This window comes from Prionailurus viverrinus, chromosome F2 (genome assembly GCF_022837055.1).
Source record: "Prionailurus viverrinus isolate Anna chromosome F2, UM_Priviv_1.0, whole genome shotgun sequence".
Lineage (NCBI taxonomy): Eukaryota > Metazoa > Chordata > Mammalia > Carnivora > Felidae > Prionailurus > Prionailurus viverrinus.
Window position 1 is genome coordinate 41965993 of NC_062578.1, and position 23872 is coordinate 41989864.

At 40.9% G+C, this 23872-nt stretch overlaps 1 protein-coding gene and 2 long non-coding RNA genes across 9 annotated transcripts in view; 2 read left to right on the forward strand and 1 right to left on the reverse strand.

Moving 5' to 3' along the window:
* The window catches only part of PLEKHF2 (pleckstrin homology and FYVE domain containing 2), a 57337-nt gene that overhangs the window by 19525 nt on the left and 13940 nt on the right, over positions 1–23872 (reverse strand). The window contains exons 2-4 of one of the 6 annotated variants that reach the window (XM_047842299.1): positions 19686–19749; positions 9138–9237; positions 8450–8584 (exon numbers count right to left, since the gene is read on the reverse strand). The gene's annotated coding sequence lies outside the window, so the exon portion shown is untranslated. Of the gene's footprint in view, positions 1–7462; positions 7578–7934; positions 8081–8449; positions 8585–9137; positions 9238–19685; positions 19750–23872 lie in introns of those variants that run through there. The other 5 variants (XM_047842296.1, XM_047842297.1, XM_047842301.1 and 2 more) reach the window with 5 other exon arrangements.
* The window catches only part of LOC125156351 (uncharacterized), a 59599-nt gene continuing 45979 nt past the window's right edge, over positions 10253–23872 (forward strand). The window contains exons 1-3 of one of the 2 annotated variants that reach the window (XR_007148555.1): positions 10253–10573; positions 14890–14989; positions 16807–16920. This is a non-coding gene — a long non-coding RNA (uncharacterized LOC125156351). Of the gene's footprint in view, positions 10574–14889; positions 14990–16806; positions 16921–23872 lie in introns of those variants that run through there. The other variant, XR_007148556.1, reaches the window with a different exon arrangement.
* Positions 17769–20774, forward strand: LOC125156350 (uncharacterized). Its single transcript, XR_007148554.1, has 3 exons — positions 17769–17928; positions 19694–19855; positions 20348–20774. It is a non-coding gene; the product is annotated as an uncharacterized LOC125156350 (long non-coding RNA).

Here is a 23872-nt window from a genome sequence, read left to right on the forward strand (position 1 = left end):
TCAACAAAATCCAGATAAAAAAGTGCATCATTTCAAAAAGTATTTGTACAGGGGCAGCTGTACAGTGCTGACTGCTGAAAACAACAACAACAACAAAAAACCCACCGTATAATATTGAAAAACAAAGCTAGTAAAGCTCAACTAAAATACTACTGTGGAGTTGATTATTCCATCACATCCCTAATAAATTTTCTTTAGTATTTTTCAAAGCAGTTATAATCTGCTCACCACATTCAAGGCTTTATGCTTTGTGTCAGAGGGAAAGAATGAATGAGATGCTGGGAATCAAGACACGTTACCACAAAATTTTAATGAAAAGCACAATAAGATAAATACTGTGATAAAAATAATAAAGTGGTAAGGAAGCAAAAAAGGAAGAGTGAAGATATGGCTTAAAGAATGTAGCATTTGAACACTTGAAATAGGTGTGAACAGTATGTGGAACCTCAGAAGGTAAAACAATGGTAAAGGCACAAAGCTCTACAGGAAAATATCTGTTTCAAAAAAAAAGTCACATGTGTGGTACCTGAGTGGCTCAGTTTGTTGAGCGTCTGTCTTCAGCTCAGGTCATGATCTCACGGTTCATGAGTCTGAGCCCCACTTTGGGCTCTGTGTGGACAGCTTGGAGCCTGGAGCCTGCTTCAGATTCTGTATCTTCCCCTCTTTCTGCCCTTCCCCCGCTCCACTCTGTCTCTCTCTTAAAAATAAACATTATAAATAAGACAGAAATTCACATGTACATCTGCAGCAGAGGCTAGACAGAGACATTTAGTAGAAAAATGGGGAGAGAAAAAAATAAGACTACGATGAGTTTTTGTTTGTTCCTGACAGTTTTTTCTGAAGCTTTTGGAAGGAGTGGTCTGATAAGAATTGATAAGAGTGAAGTTTGCAACAGAAAAAGAATAGAGATCAGGTCCAGGATTGCTATGACTGACTAGATATGGAAGAATAAAGCTGAAACTAACTCCACAGATTTTTGGTCTAAGCAGCGAGGAAGCTGGTAAAACTAGTATTAACTTTCAATAAACATGAAGTAGTAGCAAACACTTATTGACCCTTACTTTGTACAAAGTAGTGATAAAAGCAGCACTCAAAACTAGGGGCGCCTGGGTGGCTCGGTCGGTTAAATGTCTGGCTTTGGCTCAGGTCATGATCTCACGGCTTGTGAGTATAAGCCCTGCATTGGGCTCTGTGCTGACAGTTCAGAGCCTGGGAGTCTGCTTCAGATTCTGTGTCTCCCCCTCTCTGTGGCCCTTCCCCGCTCATGCTGTCTCTCTCTCTCAAAAATAAATGCTAAACATTATAAAAAAAAAAAATAAAGGAGCAGAGGAGAACAAACTAAAAATATTTTTAAAAAATTAAGAGTGATGAAGCCCAGGGCCAAAAAGTTTAGTTGGGAGATAACTGTAGACAGGGGGAACATCTAGAAACAACTCTATAATGACTAGAAATTCAAGCTGGGCCTTAAAGCAATAGTAGGTCAAACTATTTGGGGGAGAGGGAGAGAGGAAGACAAGGGGGACAATGATGTACAAACATTTTCCCCAGAGAAGAAACAGTTGAGTCCATAATAGAGGGGGTAGGGCCAGGAGAAAGTACAGTGGTTGAATAGAAATCTGGTAAGATAGGGAAAAGCAAACAGCAAAGAAAAGGAAGTATCAGATTGAACAGTTTAGACTTTATTATACAGGCAACAGGAAGATTAAGGCCTTCAAATAGGAAAATATCAATCCATATACAAAAGCAGTACACAGGATGGACTGGAGAGACTCCTGAAACTAGGCTGAAGGCAAACAAAAAAACCCAAAAACCCAGAAAAGTAACAAAAGCCTGAGTCACGATAATTAACAGCAGAAGGGGAAGAGAGAATTAGTGAGGTATAGAGGACAGGATTTAGAGACCAACTGAATATGTGGATGAAAAGTGAGTGAAAGATGACTTCAAAGGTCTAAGCATAAGCCACTGGCAGGTGCTTGTTTTGCTTTAGGAGGGACAAGAAATCAGTTTGGGACATATTTATCTTGAAGTACCTTCAGCATATCCACAAGACAGACATCTGCCAGACAAACAGAAATGCTAGGATGAGCAGGGAGCTCCAGGACTAAAAAGATGGAGTAGTCATTCATGTAGAGATATTGACTGATACTCCGGAAGAAAGAAGAGTGCAAAGGACTGACCTCTCAGGAACACCTAGAGAGAAGCAAGAGAAGGGGAGAAAAGAGAGCACAAAGCACCTTTTCAACATAATTGCACATGTCTCACAAGCCTCACAGACTAAACAACCTTATTGTGCCAAAAGGCCACAATAAGCAGTGAAACATGTGGACAAATCGAGGACTAATGGTAATGTATAATAATAAAATGCTCCAGAAAGCAATGCCCTTTGACACTGGAATTTTTAATCATAGAAATTTATCCTGAGAAAGAAACTCTTGAGGAGGGCAGGGGGAGGGGCACACATCTGTGCATAAAAAAATTTCCCTCTGGCATTAACTCTAATAGTGAAAATGGAATCTAAATTCCTAGCCATAGACAGGAATGGTTAAATGTAACATGAAAAGCCAAATATCTTAAAATAAAACATTTACCACATAAAATTTTAAAACTTCAACATTGAAAGGAAAAAGCATTAATGTTAAGAAAAATATCTGTAACCTATGACAAAGGGTCAACATTTTTAAGATACAAAGGGCCCATGTAATTAAATCAATAAGAAAAAAGTAAAATATCCCCAAAGAAAAATGGGTAAGATACAAATGGCAATTTCCAAAACAAATAAAAATGACCAGTAAATAGAAAAATGTTGGTTCTCAGTGCTAATCAAAGAAATAAAAAGGGAAATGATGTATTATTCACCTCTCCATGATATGGGGAAAATGGGCACTCATATTCTTGACAAAACACACTGGAACAACTTTTCTGAATGCCATTTTTGGCAACAGAAGCACTTTAGAAAGTTTACACAAAAAATCTATTTCCAAGTATACATGCAAAAAAATTTAAATCATTGTACAAAGTTATTCACATACTGTGGTTTTGTCTTAGTAATGTTGAAAAGTCAGAAATAACCTAAACATTCAACAATAGGAGACTGGTTAAGTAAATAATGGCATTATCTATATAATGGATTTTTTTGACAGAACAGAGATTAATATTTAATGTGGAAAGTTGTTAAATAAGGCAGTTTATTAAATAAAGGTTTCTAAACAGCACATATAAACTTTTTTTCTTTTTAAGTCTAGAAAATACACATCAAAAATTTAGTATAGGTTGTCTCTGAGCACTAGGGTAAAATATGCTTATATTGCCCAATTGTTATTTTTTTAATGTTTTTATTTATTTTGAGAGAGAGACAAAGTGCGAGTGAAGGAGGGGCAGAGAGAGAGGGAGACAGAGTCCAAAGCAGGCTCCAGGCTCCGAGCTGTCAGTGTGGATGGAGCCCAATGCAGGGGGCTCAAATTCATGAACCGTGATATCATGACCTGAGCCAAAGTCGGACGCTTAATCCACTGAGCCCCCCCAGGCACTCCTGTACTGCCTAATTATTTTTATAATGAACACATGTTCTCTGATTAAAAAAAAAAAAGAACAAACCTTCTTAAGTAACAAAACGCAAAGAACATGTAGAAAAAATCAGGTGTAAAAAAAAAATGCAAAGTTATAGGTACAATTGATAAAAAAAAAATCTTTTTAATCCCCCCCCCCCCACTACTGTTAAATTAAACAAGTATAAAGAATTAAGGATAGGGGCACCTGGGTGGCTCAGTCGGTTAAGCGTCCGACTTCGACTCAGGTCACGATCTCACAGACTGTGAGTTTGAGCCCCACGTTGGGCTCTGTGCTGACAGCTCAGAGCCTGGAGCTTGCTTCGGATTCTGTGTCTCCCTCTCTCTCTGCCCCTCCCCTGCTCAGGTTCTGTCTCTCTCTGTCTCAAAAATAGATAAAAATATTTTTTAAAAAAATTAAAAAAAAAAAGGATAGCTCCACTTACAAAAAATGTAAAGAAAAAAAGATGAAAAAGTTGATACAAAGAGGAAAATAGAAAATTCACATCACAAAATCTTAATCGTATTAGAAGGAAGCATGTTCATCTCTAAGAGTCAACAATTTCAAGACTGGGGTTAGCAACCTGAGTTAAAGTAAAAACACAACAGAGAAAATGAGTCAACTTTGGGATGAGAAAAGGATTAGAAAGCAACTAGTACACAGGCAGCTGGAAAAGAAATATTTAACAGTTACCAAAGCTGTGACTTTTATCAGGAGTGCTAGGCAGAAAAAGGAAATGGCGGTATTTACAGGTTGAAAATTGACCAGTTATACACAGCAAAGGTCAAGGAGAAGAATATGAGGTGCTAGTGAGTTCACAGAATATGAACTACAAGGTTCAGCACTGGAAAGAAGGAAGAAAAATAACAGCCTGGGAGGTGACAACGAGGACACAAAGCTGGTTCATCAGGTATGATGGAAAACAGAAACAGAAACACGGGCTCTTGAATCATCATCACCTCTGGTGATTTTAAGACTTGAGGTAGTTAAGGATGATGACAAGGTTAAGTAACTCAGTTATCCACGTAGGTTACTGATGTAGAGTAGAGGTGAAGGTCACTGGAGTTAGTGAACTGTAGTTACAAATGTGGCCCACCTTTATGGTCTGAAATGACTATAACTGTTACTTTAACCTCTGTAATGCTTTACTTTCCTTTGACTCAGATACATCCTTTTCAGCCTGAGAGATAGGAATCTGGGTGGCACTTAACTTCTCTCTGCATTTTATTCAACCACAAAATGAAGAGAATAAGGAGATGGGATAATGAATTAAATCAGTGATTCTCAAACTCTGACTGAACATTAAAATCACAGGTGGTTTAAAACAAAACAAAACAAACAAAAACAGACAAAACTACCTATGCCTGACCCCAAACCCAGTAATTCTGATTTGTTCTAGGGTGGAGTTCAGGCATCAGTATTTTTAAGAAGCTCCTCAGGGAATCCTAATGTGCCGGCAAGGCTGAGAACTAAACTGCCTATTTCTAAAGATTGCTTCCTTTTAAAATTCTCTGATTCTATGTAAATGACAGCCACTTTGTTCATTTGCTAATATAACTTACTATCATGCACCAGGCACTTTCACAAACATATTTTAGTAGATCCTCACAACTCTTTGAGGCAATATTTGTGTCCATTTCAAAAATGAGTCCAGTGTAGTTTAGAGAAATGAAGCAACTTGTTCAGGAGTCACAAGCTAGTAAGGAGGAGAGCTAGAATTCAAATTTGTTGGTTATTTGTTCAAGTCTATCATATAAGCAACCTGCTTTCTCTACCACTCACAGCAACTACTTGAATGCCTCCCAAATTGAGCATACCAGTTTGTGGTTTATGGATCAATTGGAGAGAAAGTTACTTTGGATGGGGGCAGAAAACTGACCCCAAATTCTACAGTAATTTCATTATAGAATTACTAAACACCTTCACCTAGAGAGATCTGCAACTTGAAACAGCACTCTGAAAGTGTATCTACATATATACTTTATTCAGTTAAGCCAACAAGAACATTGCTATTAAACATGCAGCTGGCATACAAAGCCAGTTCTCAAAGATAAGCTTATCAATAGAAAAGCAATTTTTAAATGCTTTGCATTGAGTAAGGCATTCTAAACCAAAATTTTAAGACAATTCTGAAAAATTGACAGAGAAATGAGAGTTGCTCTACCAAAGAGCTTCAATGTATAAACATGACCTTCAAATTTATCAGGCATTATCTCTATTTTACACTTTAAAATGATTATTCTTTTGCTGACACACTGCTTCTTCTTTGTTGATTATACTTCAGCCCATTATCTACATGAAAATTTCATAAACATTCAAGTTCTGTATCCTTAGGCCAAAATTTGAGTTAACAAATTCCGAAAGAAAGAAAAAAAGAAAGAAAGAGGCATTAGAGAAGATTTAACTTCTATGCCCATGGAAAGGGCAATTTAATAAGAAATTCATGAAGTACATTTATATGGGACATATGTGTCTTCATCCATTCAAACCTTTACTGAGTGAGCATCTGCTGTGTTCTCGGCACACTGGGGATGAAGACGTAAATCAGATTCCGTGCGGTGTCTGTGGTCAAGGAGGTGCCAAGACAGATCAATGTAATATTTATTGGAATGCAATGTGGTAAGTGATTTATTCTTGGGGAGAAAAGGGGGGTGTGGTAAGGAGAACAGCATAGGAAAGGTTTCAAAAAGTTAGGCTCAAGTGAAATTTCACCACAAGAACCCCTGTCAGTCAGCTCTCTAGGAAATAAGTATACTGAAGAACTAAAATCAAGAAGAGCAGCAAAGACAGAGGAGACAAGGTGGACAGAGATTGCTCCACAACTGTGAGTTATGTATTCTACAAAGTTATGCTATAGGAAAAACAAGAAGGCTTCAGAATCCTAAAGACCTCAGTTAAATACCAGTTTGGTTGCTGGATCTGTGAAGTTAGTTAAGTCACCTCATTTCTAGGTTAATTCTTCATCCAGAAAAACAAATGTGTATAATGGTGTTTACTTGACAGTGAAGCAAAACAAAAAGGATTTTTTTTTTTTTTTTAAGAACTAAGGAAATTAGCAACCAAATCTGAGCAGAAACTATCTTTGCCTCTAGATTAAGAAAAGAAATTTTCCAAGACATGATTTAGGGTTTATCTTACTTGTGGTTAAGAGTCCCCTCAGTTCATTTAACAGAATTTTAAAGCTAAGATGCCTCTGTTTAAAAATATCAATTTACATTCATTTACTGGGGCAATTCAAGCTGAATCTCTGATGTCTTGGTGAGTACACCAGTTTTATTTTTTGAGGCGATCGCATGTGCTTTCCAATTAAGGACAGAAACTTAATACCATTCACCTCCAGCGCCGTCAGGACCCAAACAGATTAAAAATAGAAGCCTTCGTTAATACTGAATTAACCTGAGGACCCCGTGAGCCACGAGAATACAGAAAAAAAGGTAGATGCTCAAAACATGGCAGGCATGCATCTTTAAAAAATGAAAAAGAGAAAAAAAACTTGTAATGGCAAGATCACTTCAACTTACGACACATGCCTGTAAGTCTCTCAAAGTTCGTAAGTCTTTCTTTAGTCTCCTCTGTAACGTACTACAAAACACAACAAAGAAGCTATTTAACAACTTACATACTTTGTGAGTCTTACAAAAGGGCTTAGTTATCTGTAACCTTAATACTACCATTGCCATCGCACACTCACAAGTGATTGCTATGATGAAAGAACACACAAGGGAATTCAAGCAACATGAGCAGCAAGCTGTTGGGCCTCCGTAACATTTTAAAAAGAAAAAATAAATTCGGCAGAAGACCATACAACTTTAAAAGACTCGAAATAAACAATGCGTTGGAGCCAACGCTTCTATCCGAGCAAATCCTGCGGTGCCGTATTTTGCCAAGTCACATAAAAATATGCTGTTCAACTTACAACGTCCCTGATGCCCAGACACTGCAAACTTTTCGGAAAGAAAAACGTTGGGGCCCCAGGACGACACCGGCCGCGAACCGGACCCCAGTCCTCACGCCCCGCAACTTCTCTTCTCGCCGGACCTCGGGGCCCCGCTGGCGCCTCGGCCCGCCCCCCGCCCGCGGTCCCGCGGCCCCGGCAGGCACCAGCGCTGACCCTCCGGACGGCCCCCGAGCCCGCGGGCGCAGGCGGCGGTGTTCTAGGGGCGGGCGAGGCTCGCTGCCGGCGCCCGCGGGCCAACGCCAGCGCGCGGGGAGCGGCCGGGGAGCGGCCCGGGAGCGCCCCGTTTCTCACAGACCCCAACATGGCGTCGGCCGCCGCCCGCGACGACGACACCTCCCCGCGCCGCAGACGGCCCGGAGACCGCGGAGGCAAGCGCCGGAAAGTTTCGCTTCTCCTCTCCCGGCCCGCCAGGGACGGGCGCACAACCAACCTCGGGCTTCACCTACCCGGCCGGGCGCGGGCGGCGGCGACGGCAGCGAAGGTCCGACTCCTCGTCGTCCCGGGCACCGGGCGCGGACTCTGCCCGTTCCTCCGTCCCAGTCTCCCAGGGTGTGTGCAGCCAGCGGCCCCGCTCAGTCGGCGCGATCCGGACGCGGCGGGCGGGCGGACGACCGGCACAGCCGCTCGCAGGTGACTCCCCCGCCCCTCCAGTCGAACCCCACAACGGCCGCCGGGGCTGGCCTCTCCCCTGCGCGTGCACGGGCGCGCCGCCGCCCACACGCCAGGCGCGAGCGCTCGGGCACGAGCACACCCACACCACTCACTCCCCCGCCCTTTCTTGCTTGTTCCCTCGCCCCGCCCGTGCGGCCCGCGCGACGTGCTCGAGGGGGCGGGGCCTCTGCAGTGGACACACCCACCTAGGCAGTCCGAGGCGGAGGGTTCGTTCCTACGCTCTGTGTGCGGTCAGGCTCTTCGCAGCCCTGGGGTGCACGTGGGAAGGCTTACCTGTTTTGCGTGGCTCTGGCACTCCTTTGGAAAGGATTGTTCATCTCTTTACGAGGTTCTTGGGAAGAAGGGAAGGAAGGCTGGGTTCCCTTTCCCCTACCACGAACGGGCCTCCCCAGGGAACTTAAGAACTTTCTGCAGGCGGGAAAGAAAGGCTTTGTAAAAGTAGATGCGAAAAGGCGTCCGGGCGTACGTCTGTTTGCTAGTTCCGCTTAGCACGGCGTTCCTGCCCATCACATGTTTCATTTGCTCTCCCTAAAGCGTACCTCTTGAAACCGAAAGAACTGCGGTTACAACACCTACCCCATGTACTTTGCACAGCTCTTTAAGGGCTTGCCTTTATTGCCTGCCTTAGAACTCTCGTCTTCCCAGAACTTTTCAATGACGCTGCAAAACCTCATCTACCTACTTCAACAGGCTTGGAAACAGTGATGATAGTATATAAGGTTAACCCGCCCTTCCTCATACCGCAGCAACTGTTTGCTAAGCGCGCTGATGGGTACGTGGAGATATCAAAGATGTCTGAGAATGGACAAGGAATGGGGGAAGGGGCCTGCGGCATACTCAACACAAAAAGTGTGTAGGTGTAAATTAGATTTGGGTATTATTTCAAGAATATTTAACCTTTGTTTGACAGTTCTTGAATTAGAGCCGCCAGCATCCGAGCTGCGCATAACTGAGCACCCACCAAGGGAACATGAGCAGGCCTTGATCCTGATCCGCTTTCTTTTGACGTGGGTTTCTATCATCTTTAGGTCTTCGGCTCCTATCCTCTCCTATTTCAACATCTCAGAAACAAAAAAAAAAAAAAATTTTTTTTTAATTAGTAGCTAGAACAAAACTACCAAGGGTGAACTTTAAAAATTTTTTAATGTTTTTATTTTTTATTTTTGAGAGAGAGAGAGAGACAGCTAGTGGGGAGGGTCAGAGAGAGAGGAGGGCACAGAATCTGAAGCAGTCTCCAGCCTCTGAGCTGTCAGCGCAGAGCCCAATCTGGGGTTCGAACTCACAAATCACTAGATCATGACCTGAGCCAAAGTTGGAGCTCAACCTACTGAGCCACCCAGGTGCCCGCCCCAAGGATGAACTTTTTTTAATGGGGAAACTTTTAGGATCATTACACAAATCTTCACATAGCTGTGGTTGTGTTTGTAGACAAGTACAAATGTCTCCAGGACACTTGTCTCAACCATCACCCTATCCCACCTTCATTCAGCCTCATCCCTCTACGTGCAAAGCACATTTCAGTGGGGAAAAGATGGGCTTGATCATCTCCAAAATCTCTTTAAATTTTGAGATTAGGAATTGCTGTGTCTAGTCACCAAACATTTTTGGTCACTCAGCCATCAGTGAACATACTTGCCCTCTCTCCATTCCCAGCGTACTTATTTAGCTTGACCTAAAATGCATGGAGTTAGAAACTAAAAGAACTGTAATGAAAGTATCTATGTCATAGTCTCATTATGAAGATTAAATGAGTTAATATTTGTAAAGCATAGTGCCTGGTACATGGTAAGTGCTATGTAAGTGCTAGATAAAAATTATTGTATAGGATGTATATTAATTGCATATGTAATAATGTATGTAATATATGGTATGCAGATATACATCTATTATTATATACCTAGTATACCTATATTAGGTACATTATAAAACATACACACAAAAAATCAGAAGTAATTTTGTAAAACATTGTTTGTGTTTTCTTTCTGCACTCTGCGTGTTCTGTACCTTCCCTGGGTTGCAGCACAACCCTCTTTGGACCTCACTGATTTAGAGCTATACTGACAAATATGGTAGCCACTAACCACTTGTAGTTATTAAAAATTCAGTTTCTCAGTTCCACTGACCACATTTCAAGTACTTAATAGCCACATGACTACTGGACAGTGCAGATATAAAATATTTCCATCATTGCAGAATGTACTCTTGGATAGCACTGATAAAGCTGAAAGAAACAAGGGACTAAGGCAGTAGGATCGACTTGTGACTAGGACCTGTAACCATGGCACCTTGTTCAAATCCAGTGATAAGATCTTTCTCTGAACCTCACATCTCCTCTATAAAATGGAAATAAAAATGGGAACTACCTCATGGACTGCTGAGCAGAGGAAATGAGATAAGGTATGTAAAGTCTCTGGCAGAATACTTAAAACATAGAGGAACTTGAAAATATTGGTAAAATTTGAGTTTTACCCAATTTGATAAACCTGAAAGGTTTATTATTGTCCTTGATTCTAATGGATAAGTTTTTCAAGGATATTTTTTTTTTTTTAATTTTTTTTCAACGTTTTTTTTTTATTTTATTTTTGGGACAGAGAGAGACAGAGCATGAACGGGGGAGGGGCAGAGAGAGAGGGAGACACAGAATCGGAAACAGGCTCCAGGCTCTGAGCCATCAGCCCAGAGCCTGACGTGGGGCTCGAACTCACGGACCACGAGATCTTGACCTGGCTGAAGTCGGACACTTAACCGACTGCGCCACCCAGGCGCCCCAAGGATATTTATTTTTTAAAAAGTTAAGAATTTGGTAAACTTTTAGTTGTAAAGAGCATTCAGGGGAGATGGCAAACACCTGGATTTTAATTACTCCTTGATTTCTTTGTTCTCCCCACCCATAGGCCCTTGTCTTCTCCCAGTTGTGCCCATCTCAGCAAAATGGCACTGCTACCCTCAAACCTGATGAGTCATCACCATCTCATCCTCTTTCCTATCTCCTTCATCCAGTCTCTTTGCTTCTAAAATATTGTAGGATCTGCCTGCAAAACACCTCATCTGAAATCCTCTCCTCTCCTTGTGTCCCCTCCACAGAGGGACAACACAGGATTGTTCAACTTCCCCACAGAAAGCCTTCTATGACTCCCCATGGAGGCTGCAATATGCAGTTGTACAGGTTGTAGTAGAACAACCCACCTTTTGGAAGACTGCCTTTCACATTGGAACACTGTAAATTTTTTTTTTTTTTTAACGTTTATTTATTTTTGAGACAGAGAGAGACAGAGCATGAATGGGGGAGGGTCAGAGAGAGAAGGAGACACAGAATCTGAAACAGGCTCCAGGCTCTGAGCTGTCAGCACAGAGCCCAATGTGGGGCTCGAACTCACGGACCGCGAGATCATGACCTGAGCTGCAGTCGGACGCTCAACTGACTGAGCCACCCAGGCGCCCCAAAATTTTGTATTTATTACAAGTATTCTCTGGCAGATTTCAGTGAAGTGCCTTGTTCTACTAAAAGTATTTTACAACAATTTCCCAACAAGATGGAAATGCTTTGAGAAGTGGATGCTCTTTTCTAATTTGCCCAAAGGTGCCACATGAGGTAGGAACATTTCTATTTCACTTTGAACAAAATGCCAGTTGATCACTAGGTCCTATAAACCCCAGCACAATACAACCTCTGCCATTCTCTCCACCATAAAATAATGCCAAGCTCCACCAAATTCCAGTCATATTGATCTCCTGTTGTTTTAAAAATATACCAAGCTCTTTTCTGCTAGAGGACCCGCTGTCTTGGCCACTTCTCTACCTAGACAGTCAAGCCCATCGCACCCCACCCTTCACATAGCTGTGGCTCCTTGTCATCTTTCAGTTCTCTGTGCCCTGAGAGAGTGCCCCTGTTATTCTGGGTTACAGCCCTGTGTTTCCCTCGTGGCACAAATAGATCTCCCTGGAGACAGTACGCTCCATGAGGACAGGGAGTTCATGGTCTTCTTTGTTCTATCCCCAGCTTCTCCATGGTCAACTTAGCACTATTGCCACCCCTCTGTGCGCTGTGGGAGAAAGCTTAGAATTCCATTTTCCAGGAGACTTTTCCTTAAATGTTTCCAGGTTAAATCCCGCCAATGGAGACACATGTGTGAAATTTGAAAAGCAGAAGAAAAGGAGAAACCATTATTCTCCAGTACAGCTTCAAACAGGCAGCTCAGATCAGAGGGGACTGTTTCCATAGACTTCTGGGAAAATATCAGACAAACCTAAAAACATAATATTCTGTTTTTGAAAGGGGTGGTGGGGCTGTATTCTTAAAAAGGGCAGTGGAAATGTTCCAGATTAAAAGAGGTGAGGGACTCCTGGGTGGCTCAGTCTGTTAAGCGTCCAACTCTTGGTTTTGGCTCAGGTCATGATCTCACAGTTTGTGGGTTTGAGCCCCACTTTGGGCTCTGCGCCGATGTGTGGAGCCTGCTTGGGATTCTCCCTCTCCCTTTCTCTCTACCCCTCCCTCTGCTTGTGCTGTCTCTGTCTCTCTCAGAATAAATAAATAAACAAACTTTAAAAATAAATAAATAAAATAAAAGAGGTGAAAAGACATGGCAACTAAATATAATACCTGACCCTAGACTAGGCCCTCTAGCGGAAGGGGAGAACGCTACAAAGGACATTATTGGGCCAATTGAAAAAATCAGAATATGAACAGAAAAGTAGACAAAGGTATTATATTAAATTTACTGTCTTGGTCATATAAGAGAAAGTCCCTATTGTTAGGATATACACACTATTTAGGGGTAAAAGACCATGAGGTATATAATATACCCTCAAATGATTCAGAAAATATTTCATACATAACATATAATGTAAATATTACCTCTAAAAGAAAGAAATCACTTACATAACTGATAAAGCAAATGGAGTAAAATGTTAGTAGATGAATCCAGGTAAAGAGTTTATGGATGTTCTTGCTATAATTTCTGTTTGTGCAAACTGTGAGTTTGAAATTACCCCCCCCAAAAAAAAACAAAAAAAAAAAAACATTTAAAAAATATATATATAATAAAGCACTAAAGAAACAATACTAAATAATTCAAAACAAACTAGGATAGCTGTCTTAAATATCCAGTCTCAAAATAGGTCCAGACTGACAGCAACATGATTAAAAAACAGTGTACTTTATGTTTTCTAATTCCTCAGTGAACAAAAAGTGAATTTTTTCTTCTTGCAGAAGGCAAGATGCTCCCTGGCTATAATCTATCATACACAGTGGGTCTTTCTAAACATTTAAATATGGGATGTTTGTGGCTTTGCTCGCCACTGTGTCATACAAACCAGTTTGGCACAATCACATCCTGGGCTGCAGGAAGTAGGAACAGATACTATGTTCCTTATAAAACTTCATTATGTGAAGAGAATAATCCAAGTTATAACCACATCCCCCAATTGCATCATTGTCTACTTTTTGCTTTAAAGCAAGAAGGCCTCGTGATTCATGGAAATGTAGTTCTATGCTATTTTATTAGAGAGCCTTATAGTCATATCTTAGAAGATCATTTAGAAATGTTTTCCGATTAAATGACAAAGAAAATTCTCTCAAAAATATTGCAAGACAGTAAAATGATCAGTGGTTGCCAGACATTAGGGGGAAGGGAGGGATAAATAGGATTTTTAGGGCAGTGAAACTTCTGTATGATACTATAATGGTGGATACATGTCACTATATAATTTGTCAAAATTTATAGCAGGGGGGAACTTAATATAAACTATGGACTTTGGGTGATAAGGACACGTCAGTGTAGGTTCATTGACTGTAACAAATGCACCACTCTGGTGCAGGCTGTTGAGAGTGGTGGAGGCTTGCTTGTGTAAGGGCAGGAGATTTATGGAACTCTGTACTTTCCACCCAATTTTGCTGTGAACCTAAAACTGCTCTAAAAAATAAAATCCATGCAAAGGGAAAAAAATATTGCATATGTCTCTTGGAAAGGTTAGAATTTAAGGCTGGGGAGTTGAGAAGCTTTTTGGAAGGAATTTTAATTCATTTCTTGAAAGATTTATTGTAAATTGTATTTCTCGACTACTGCGCTTTTAACGATCTGTCAAGCTATCTTACCTCAGAATCAAAAAATGACATTTTTTATTATTATTATTTTTTATTTTAGAGAGAGCATGAGCAGGAGAGAGGGGCAGAGGGAGAGAGAGAGAGACTCTTCAGCAGGCTCCACACTCAGGGCAGAGCCCAACACAGAGCTTGATCCTATAACTCTGGGATCGTGACCTGAGCCGAAATCAACCGTGAGCCACCAAGATGCCCTTCAAAAATGACATTTAAATTTGAACACAGAACTTTATTAATATAAAAAAAATAAATTTTCTTGGCAGAAATTTGATGTTGGGACACCTGGATGGCTCAGTCAGTTGAGCATCTGACTTTTGATTTCAAATCAGCTGCTGATTCCAGGGTTCTGGGATTGAGCCCCACGTTGGACTCTGCCCTGCATGGAACCTGCTTGGGATTCTCTGTTTCCCTCTCTCTCTGCCCCTCCTCTGCGTGTGCTTTCTCTCTCTCAAAATAAATAAATAAACTTAAAAAAATTTTTTTTATCTTGATCTTGGGAGTTTTAACATATGCATCTAGTATACATCAAGAATCCTGTGAATTTTTCCAACAGTGGATATAAATTGATCAGGGATTTGTCTCACTTCAAACTGAGTTTATATATTTCCAACAGGGACATCACGTCATATTGGAAACTAAGGAACTAGTTCCATGCTCATCTCTGGTTTTCTAGAAACATAAGGCTCAACACCCCATCCTGAAATAAATTCCAGGTAGGATAGTAAATTACATGTAAAATATGGAAACTTTTGTATAAAAGGGACATGTAAAATATACAACTACATTAATTTTTTTAATCTTTGGTAGAATTATACATGATTCTTTTTATGTGTTTTACCAATATTCTATAATAAGTATGTATTGTTTTATTAAAAAAAAACACAAGGCATAATCATGGGTAAGTTTTTCAATGAAGTAAAAATCATATTCAAGTACTCTATACACAAAAAGGCACAATGTCTGCTTTCTTCTGTAGAAAATTCCTAAATTATTTGCACATTACCTTCCCTGCCAGTTGAGTGGAATTATACAACAAATGCCTTATTTCTCAACATTAACTCTTGTAAATGACAAAACGTTGACCTCCACAAGCAGTTATTGAAAAAGTTTACCTTCTATAAACTAGCTTAAAATAAGTATGGAAACTGCAAAATGAGAATACTGTATTATGTTTTTAAAAGTTGGTGCCAGATTAAATAAAATTCAACAGAAACTTTAAATCCAAATATTATTGAAAGAATCTATTTTAAAAAGCAATATACTTTTCTGGAGTAGTAGTATAAATAGGTCATTCATACTTTTATAGAAAGGGAAGACATTTAAGCATGATTTCATTAAAAATTCATTTTCAAATAAAAATAAAAACTTTCATAGTTTGAAGCCAGATAGACCTGGGTTCAAATTCTGATTCTACAACTTATTAGCTTATAACCTTGTGTAAATGGCTTAACTGTTCTGTTCAATTTTCTTGTTAGTAAAATTGGTAAAAATGGGAAAATAATCCCCTATGCCCTAGGATTATAAAGATTGGGGCTAATATAAGCAAAGCACATAGCAAATAGTAGATGCCTGGAAAATAGAGGGTCTTAAATAAACAGTGGATGTGGTGGTAATGTTATAGTACTAAATGTTGTTGCTGTTGAAATTATTAATAAAATATAAATTTTATCACTTATGTGACAAGGCAGGAAATAGTATATTAAACCTTGACATGCCTGATTTATAGATCTCTGGCTAGTTCTTGCAAAGGTCCTTCCTTCATATCTGTGCCTCTTTAGTGACTCTTCATACACTCTAGATTGACAACAAATGAAGAATGTTCACACGCAGAACAAATCCTATGAAAACAAGCCATCATTCAGTTGTAACCACCCAACTGCACTCCTTACCTAGTCTCCCTCTGGCTCTGTATGGAGCAGCCCCCAGCATCCATCTCAGTCCCTGACTTCTATCCAAACCCACCCATATGTTTCTTCACTTCTTAGCCCAAGTTCAGCCACCAGGCACGGTGGGTGCCAGAACAGGCAGGCATGGCCAAATACAACAGGGCCCCTGGTTCTAGAAGAGGGGTGAGGTGCCTGGACCAAGAGTACTCTGGAGAAAATGTCCAAAGTCTTTGCAGAGTAGTAGCCCTGCTCTGCCTCATTTGAGCCTCAGCACATACAATCACTGTTTATTGAACTATGACTCACACATAAGGAAACCCGAATTTGGAAATGAAACTGAGTGGCAAGGCAGGAAGCCAGCCAAGAAACAGGGAACACAGTCAAGAGACAGGCTTATAGCCAGAGACCATAGGACGTGGTGCAGAGTACTATTTCTAAAGCTGGGGTCAAAACTCCTAAAGGTTAGAAAGAACATTTTGATCTGGAAAACACTGAATAGCTTTTTAATGATAATGCAAAGGTATGAATGGTCTCTTCTGCCATACAGCACCTTCTTTCCATATTCTCCAAGTACTGAACCCTTTTACTGTCTTTTTTTTTTTTCCATATCATCTCCAGCATATCTTTACCTTATTTTCTCCTAGCTTCCGCCTTCCTGTGTGAGGAATCCTGACACACATTCTACTTTCCCGGAAATGGAGTGTCATGTATATGTATAGAAACATAAATATGCACATCGTGGATTTGAAAACCAAAATAATCCATGGACATCTACTTGGTGATAAGGTTGGGGTGGAAATATAAAATAGAGTAAATTAGTCCTATTTATAAAGCAATTCATTAACTTATAAAAATATCTATTGACTGCTATGAGTTAGATATTGTTCTTAGAGTTGGGGGTAGCATGGGGTATGGAGGGAAATCAGACAAGAACTATGTTTTTAAGGAGCCTAGATTCTAGCAAGGGGAGAAAGCACAGAAAATAAAATAATTACAGACAGTGATAGGTGCAGTAAAGGAAACAGACACGGTAAGCACAATGACATCACCCAGGAGTGTTTAGGGTGGGAGGTGTTTTATCCCCATAATATTCATCAACCCTACCACCACTATTACTGGTCTTTGAGAAGACTACTGATAGTCTCTCAGTCTAATGTAAATTGCTATGTAAATGAATCTTCAAGACACGTGTCATAGCCCTTCCCACCATCCCACATTCTCAACCAGATTATTTATTGTCCCTAAACTATTCTTCAATAAAAGTTCTGGAACCATCACAGAGTACTTAATGGAAAGTGACTGGCTATTTTAAATAGAATAGTCCATACAGCTTCTCTAAGAAGACGACAATCGACAAGACAATCGAATTGAAAGATGAGAAAGAGGCAACTCCAGGAAGAGGTAGAGAAAAGTGTTCAAGGACAGGAAGGAATGCAAAGGCCCTGAGGCAGAAAGAGTTTATAGTGAACTCAGAGTAGAGAGATCAGTGTGGCAGAGGAGGAGCTGGTGTTAAGAGCTAAGTGAGGTAGGTAGAAGCCAGAAGCGTTCTGGGCTGAACCAGAGGGGCCTGGCTATAAGCAGGAGAGTGATGCTATTTGATTTACAGTTTTAACAGATTTAACTCAGAATTGAAAACAAAAATGGAAACAGGAAGACCTCTCAGCAAAACATCACAGTAGCTCAGGGGAAGATGATGATAGCATGGCCTTGTGGGCAGCTTTGGAAGGAGAAATGGACAAATGAGGTATACCTTGGAGATAAAACAGGTAGGACTTGCTAACTGACTGCAAGAAGGCAAGGGAAATGGGAGGAATGCAGAGTAACTGCCAGGTTTAGGTGTAAGCAGTTGAGCAGATCATGGCCTCATCAACTGGGATAAGGATGTCTAGGAAAGGAACTGGTTTGAGAAATGGAAGGAGAATCAAGAATAATTTGACATATTTGGTTTGAAATGCCTATTCCTGATCACAACTAGTGATGTCAAGTCTAGAGTAAGTGGAGAGATCAGGACTAGAACTATAAACTGGGGCACCGTCCACAGGAAATACAGTTAGGGATGATGTCAAGAAATTTATTAGGATAAAACCTTATAAAATCAAGGATCTAAAGATGAATGAATATAATTTATCAAAAAGAAATAATGCTTTATGCACAAAGATATTTATGGCAGCATTATTTATGACATTAAGTAAAGGGGGAAAACACTAAATGTGTATTTCGAAGCAGTTGAGTGCTTTATCAGTGAAATATTATTCAATAATTTAAAGTCTTGAGGCATCAAGACTTTAAGTCTGGCTGCATCAGTCTGTAGAGCATGTAACTCTTGATCTTGGGGTTGTAAGTTCGAGCCCCATGTTGAGTGTAGAGATTACTTAAAAATAAAATCTTCAGGGGCGCCTGGGTGGCGCAGTCGGTTAAGCGTCCGACTTCAGCCAGGTCACGATCTCGCGGTCCGTGAGTTCGAGCCCCGCGTCGGGCTCTGGGCTGATGGCTCAGAGCCTGGAGCCTGTTTCCGATTCTGTGTCTCCCTCTCTCTCTGCCCCTCCCCCGTTCATCCTCTGTCTCTCTCTGTCCCAAAAATAAATAAACGTTGAAAAAAAATATTTAAAAATAAATAAATAAATAAATAAAATCTTCAAAAAATAATAATAATTTAAAGTCTTTACTAAGACTTCTGTATAAGAAAGGGCTATATTTATATTAAAATTCTAAGTGGGGAAAAAAACACTATAAACTTATCCACATGGCATGATCACTATATTAAAATATGCATAAAAGGTAAGAAGGAAATATGAAAGGTTAATCATGGTCATTCTTTTTCTTTGGACTTTTTCATATTTTGTATCATTCCCATTCTGTTTGATAGCTTAAGTGAGTCTTATACTAAGGTAACAGACAACCCCCCAAATTTCTATGGCTTCACACATAAAATTTATTTTTTGCTCATCCCAAGTCCACTGTAGGTCAGATATAGCAGATAATAAAAGATGGCCACTATCAATATTTACCCTTCCTGTACCATATGCTACTCCCTATATCAAATGTAGGAGTCCAATTTCCCTTGCTTTGAATCTGGATTGGTTTTGGTGACTTGCCTTGATCAATAGAATATGGCAGCAATGATGGTGTGTGACATCTGAGGATAGGTCATAAGAAAACTTTTAATTCCTCCTGGGTCTCTTGGGACACACACTCTTGGGCTGCTTGCTCTCAGAACCTAGGACCCATGCAGTAAGAAGCCCAAGACATACAGGTGCTGTGGTTGATAGCTCCAGAGCACCCAGTTGATAGCATCGATTCTAACCACTTTGGACTACCAACTCAAGTGAGTGGTCAAAAGACTGCAGATTTAGCCAACAACTTTCTGCAACAGTATGAGAGACCCCTAGGGAGAATGGTCAAGCCGAGCCCACTCAGCACACACAGAACTATGGGAGGTAATACAAAATTATTGCTTTAAGCCAGTAAGTTTTAGAGTTATTTGACACACAGAAATTGATAACCAGAGTATGTGACTACTTACTTTCCAAGGAAGCTGCTTTGCTTTTGTGCCTCCATCATCTCAACATCTGGCCATCATTATCATCCTAAAGGAGAAGGCAGAACTAAAAGTTTACACAGGACCTTTCTCTACCTCAGCCCAGAAGGGACAGATATCATATAGGCTGCCTACAACCTATAGGTCAGCACAAGGTAAACAAGGAAATATAGTTTCTTGGGTATGTGGCAAGGAGAAAAAAATGATATAATGTATACTATGACTTTACATTACTTTCACTTTTTAATTGTAAAATACTCTAAACATAACAAAAGAGTACAAAGACGAAAAGGCATCCATCTACTCACTAACCAGACATCAAACTCTTACAACCACACACAAAAAAAAAGCCTTATTAAATGGCTCTGGAGAGCTTTCTGTAGATGTTGGGTGATAATTGCTGAATCTAACCCTTCAAAGGATGTCGAGTTCAGACTCCTTAACAAACCCCTTCACTATGACTACTTTTCTGGATAGTTTGCAATTTTCCTCCCAACACTCCATACAGGATATTGGTTATTTTTCCCTCCTTGTATCCATATACTCCTCTTTTGGTAAAACATTGCCCCCATTTTCTTTTGCATAACCATTTCTTCCCCATTCTCAGCAATACAGTTTACATGTGATTAATTCTCCCTCTGCTCCAGGGATGAGCTTACTTTTGCCCAGCATGCTACCCCATATTCCTGGATCCAGTAAATGGTCTCATTCCTGGAATGAAACCCAGGAGTTTATTTGATAATTGAAGAAAAAGATGTTCTCTGTCCTTCTGACATGAACAAGGAATCATATGACCTCAGAACTATTGACATTCATCTTGCAACCATGAAGGAAGTCTGCCTGGGGGTACAGCTTCCATAGTAGAAGCCAGAACAGAGAGAGGAAAAGAAATGAGGCCCTTGACACCATCAAGACTTATCTCTATGGCCTGAATCATCTCTGGCCTGAACAACCTCTTGACTTTTAGGTGAGACAATGAATTTCTTTTGTTAAATCAGTGTGAATTGGATTTTCTGTTGATTTCAACAAAAAGAATGATTGTTATTAATTAATACCAACAATGATCCAGCCACCCTGCACTACCTTCGGTTCTCTAGAATATGTGTATTTTCACTTCAAAATAAGGTGAAACTGAGCCGAAAATATATTGAGAATAGTTACCACAAAAAGAGTGGTCCGGGCCCCTGTTGTTATGGTTGCAGAACAAACTTATCACCTGCAGCATCTATGAAATATTTTAAAAAATCAAGAACATCTCATATTTTCAGCTGTTGAGGAGTGTCATTCCTTAAGTGTCATCCCTTAAGTCCACAAGTTGACTTGTGGACATCAGTAATTTTAGGGCATCGGTCTGGACAAATGACTATGGGAAGCTCTCTGAGGTCCAAGTTTCTCTCAAAACTATCTGTTGAGAGGTGCTTGGCTGGCTCAGCTGGTAGAGCATGTGACTCTTGATCTCAGGGTCAGGAGTTCAAGCCTCATGTTGAGTATAGAGTTTACTTAAAAAACAACAAATAACAATAACAACAGCAGCAGCAACAACAAGCTATCTGTTGAGCAATTGGGTTTGATGCCCATGAGAATAAACTTTGGCACAGTGTAAAGGCCTTCATCTGAGGCCTGACAGCTTGGATATGGAAAGTATGTGGACAGAAAAATTCCTGTTGAGTCAAAGTTATGCTTCTAACTTCCCAGTGTGGTCATACGAATGGGGAAGTGTGTGTCCCTTCAAGTATATGCAACTCAGCTCCAGCCAGTGTGACTGAGTCAACTCGACAGGGTTTCGAGGTGACATAAAAGGGGAAAATGGAAAAACGTTTTTCAATCAGAGGAGCCAGACCCTCCCTTACCTTCATATTACAATTCTCTCATCTTTTCACCACATTTGAACAGCTAGAGAAGCCTCCAAGAAATGATGATATAACAACACTTAAAAGTTGCCAAGGTGGGGTGCCTTGGTGGCTCAGTTGGTTAAGTGACTGACTCTTGATTTTGGCTCAGGTCGTGATCTTGCAGTTGGTGGGATTGAGTCCCACGTTGGGCTTTGTTTTGACAGTAGGGAGCCTGCTTGGGATTCTCTTTCTCCCTCTCTCTGTGCCCCTCCCCTGCACACGTGCACATGCACAGCCTCTCTCTCTCTCTCTCTCTCTCTCTCAAAAATAAACATGAAAAAAAAATGTTTTTAAAGTTGCCAAAGGGAGACCTTCCAGAAATAGTGTAGTAAATGAAACACATGTTTTGTAGTCTTCTCTGCCATACAAATCCATCTTTTCTTTTTTTTTTTAATTTTTTTTTTAACATTTATTTATTTTTGAGACAGAGAGAGACAGAGCATGAACGGGGGAGGGTCAGAGAGAGAGGGAGACACAGAATCTGAAACAGGCTCCAGGCTCTGAGCAGTCAGCACAGAGCCCGACGCGGGGCTCGAACTCACGGACAGTGAGATCATGACCTGAGCTGAAGTCGGACGCCCAACCGACTGAGCCACCCAGGCGCCCCCAAATCCATCTTTTCTTGAGTCACTGTATATTTTTCCCTCTCTCCTTCAGCCCTCTTGGTGTAAACACATATTGAGGGTTTAAGATGAACTTTTTAAAGTTCAATAGCAATGATGGACAAGGCAGATCTAGTGAACACAAAAAAGAATTTTTGAAGACTTAGTCATTTGGTAAGATGAGCACACGCTATGACAGGCTCTACAAATGCAAGGCTATCTTGATATACACTTTTGCTGATTGCAAATCTCAGAAGAACATTTACAGTAGCTTATTTGTAACTTCAGATCTAAGTTGCAGCACGGGTGTCAAAGTCAGTTTTAGAAATCTCCATGGGATATTAAAGAAATAAAGATATTTTTGTTTGCTGTTGCTATTTTGGTCTCAGAATAAAAAGAATGTAGGAGAAAGTAAAAACATAATTAACACCTGTATTCCCAGAATGAAAAAATTTGATTATAGAACAGTGGTAGAAAATATATACAGAAAGTTGGCGAGATGACTCATAAGTACAAGCACCAAAATAGCTCAGCTTTTGTATACGGTGTGACAGATCTGCCAACAGCTAACTAATGTAATAGAATAATGAATCACTTGAGACTAGATTTATTTTAAAATCCCTGTAAGGCACACCTACATACGTAGTACCAGAAAAGGCCACCGACTGTCAGCAAACATGGCCATCATAATATGGGGGGTTGGGGAGTAAAAGCAAGGAGGTCATGCACTGGTAAGTTCCATGGTACCAGCTGCTCTTCACTTTTAAGTCGGCTCCCCTCACTTTCCCGCCACCTGTCTGTGCAGGGAGCACTGAGTGTTCAGTGGTTAAGCCCCAGGGGCCATGCCTGTGGCTGAGGCTGAGGTAGGTCTCCTTGGTTCCACTTTTTCTCTACTACAGGCCTCGGGCTGCTGAGGGCCCTTCCCTCTTTCAAGGCAACACTACCCATTCTATCTCTGGCTTCACTTCTCCACTCCAAGGCTGGAGACACAGGTTGGCTTGTTTTACCCAGTCTGCGCATCACTCACATAAGCGCATGTGTCCTTTCCGTGCCAAGGTTTCACAGGGTCAGCTCAGGGAGGCGGGAGGGGAAAGAACCGGCAAATGCGGGGAAACCTCAGGCCTCAGGGAATCTTACCAAGTTCCCGCCTTTGGGGTTCTGGCTGTCATTCCCAGCTTCCCCCAAAGTCCTTCAGCCTTCCGTGTACTCTGAGTTCTCTGCCATGGTTGTATCCCGAGCTTGGAGCTCACCCCTCCCTGGGGTACCAGTGGGAGAGTGCTCCACACCCCTGCTCACTTTCCCCTGGGGTTGATGCATTCCTTGGCTCTGAGGCTCCAGCTGGGACCGAATGATGAGTCAACTTGTATCCCCTCTGATGCCATTTTTCTGAAATAAATAATTCCTGTTTCTGAGGGTCCCAGACTGGATGGCACTTCTTTCCAACTATTCTCTACTCCATAGAGAAATGACTGTCTCCATGCATTTCCTCAGCTGCTCCATAACAGAACTCAGAGTCAAGCTGCCTGGCTTCCGCCCCTACTCTGCTACTTGCTTGCTAACTAGTGACATACGGCACATCACTGAACCTTTTTTAGTCTCAGTTTCCTCACCCATCTAGTTGTGGTGTGGTTTCAAAGATATAGGCCACTTAGCACAGTTCTGGGTACACAACAAGAAT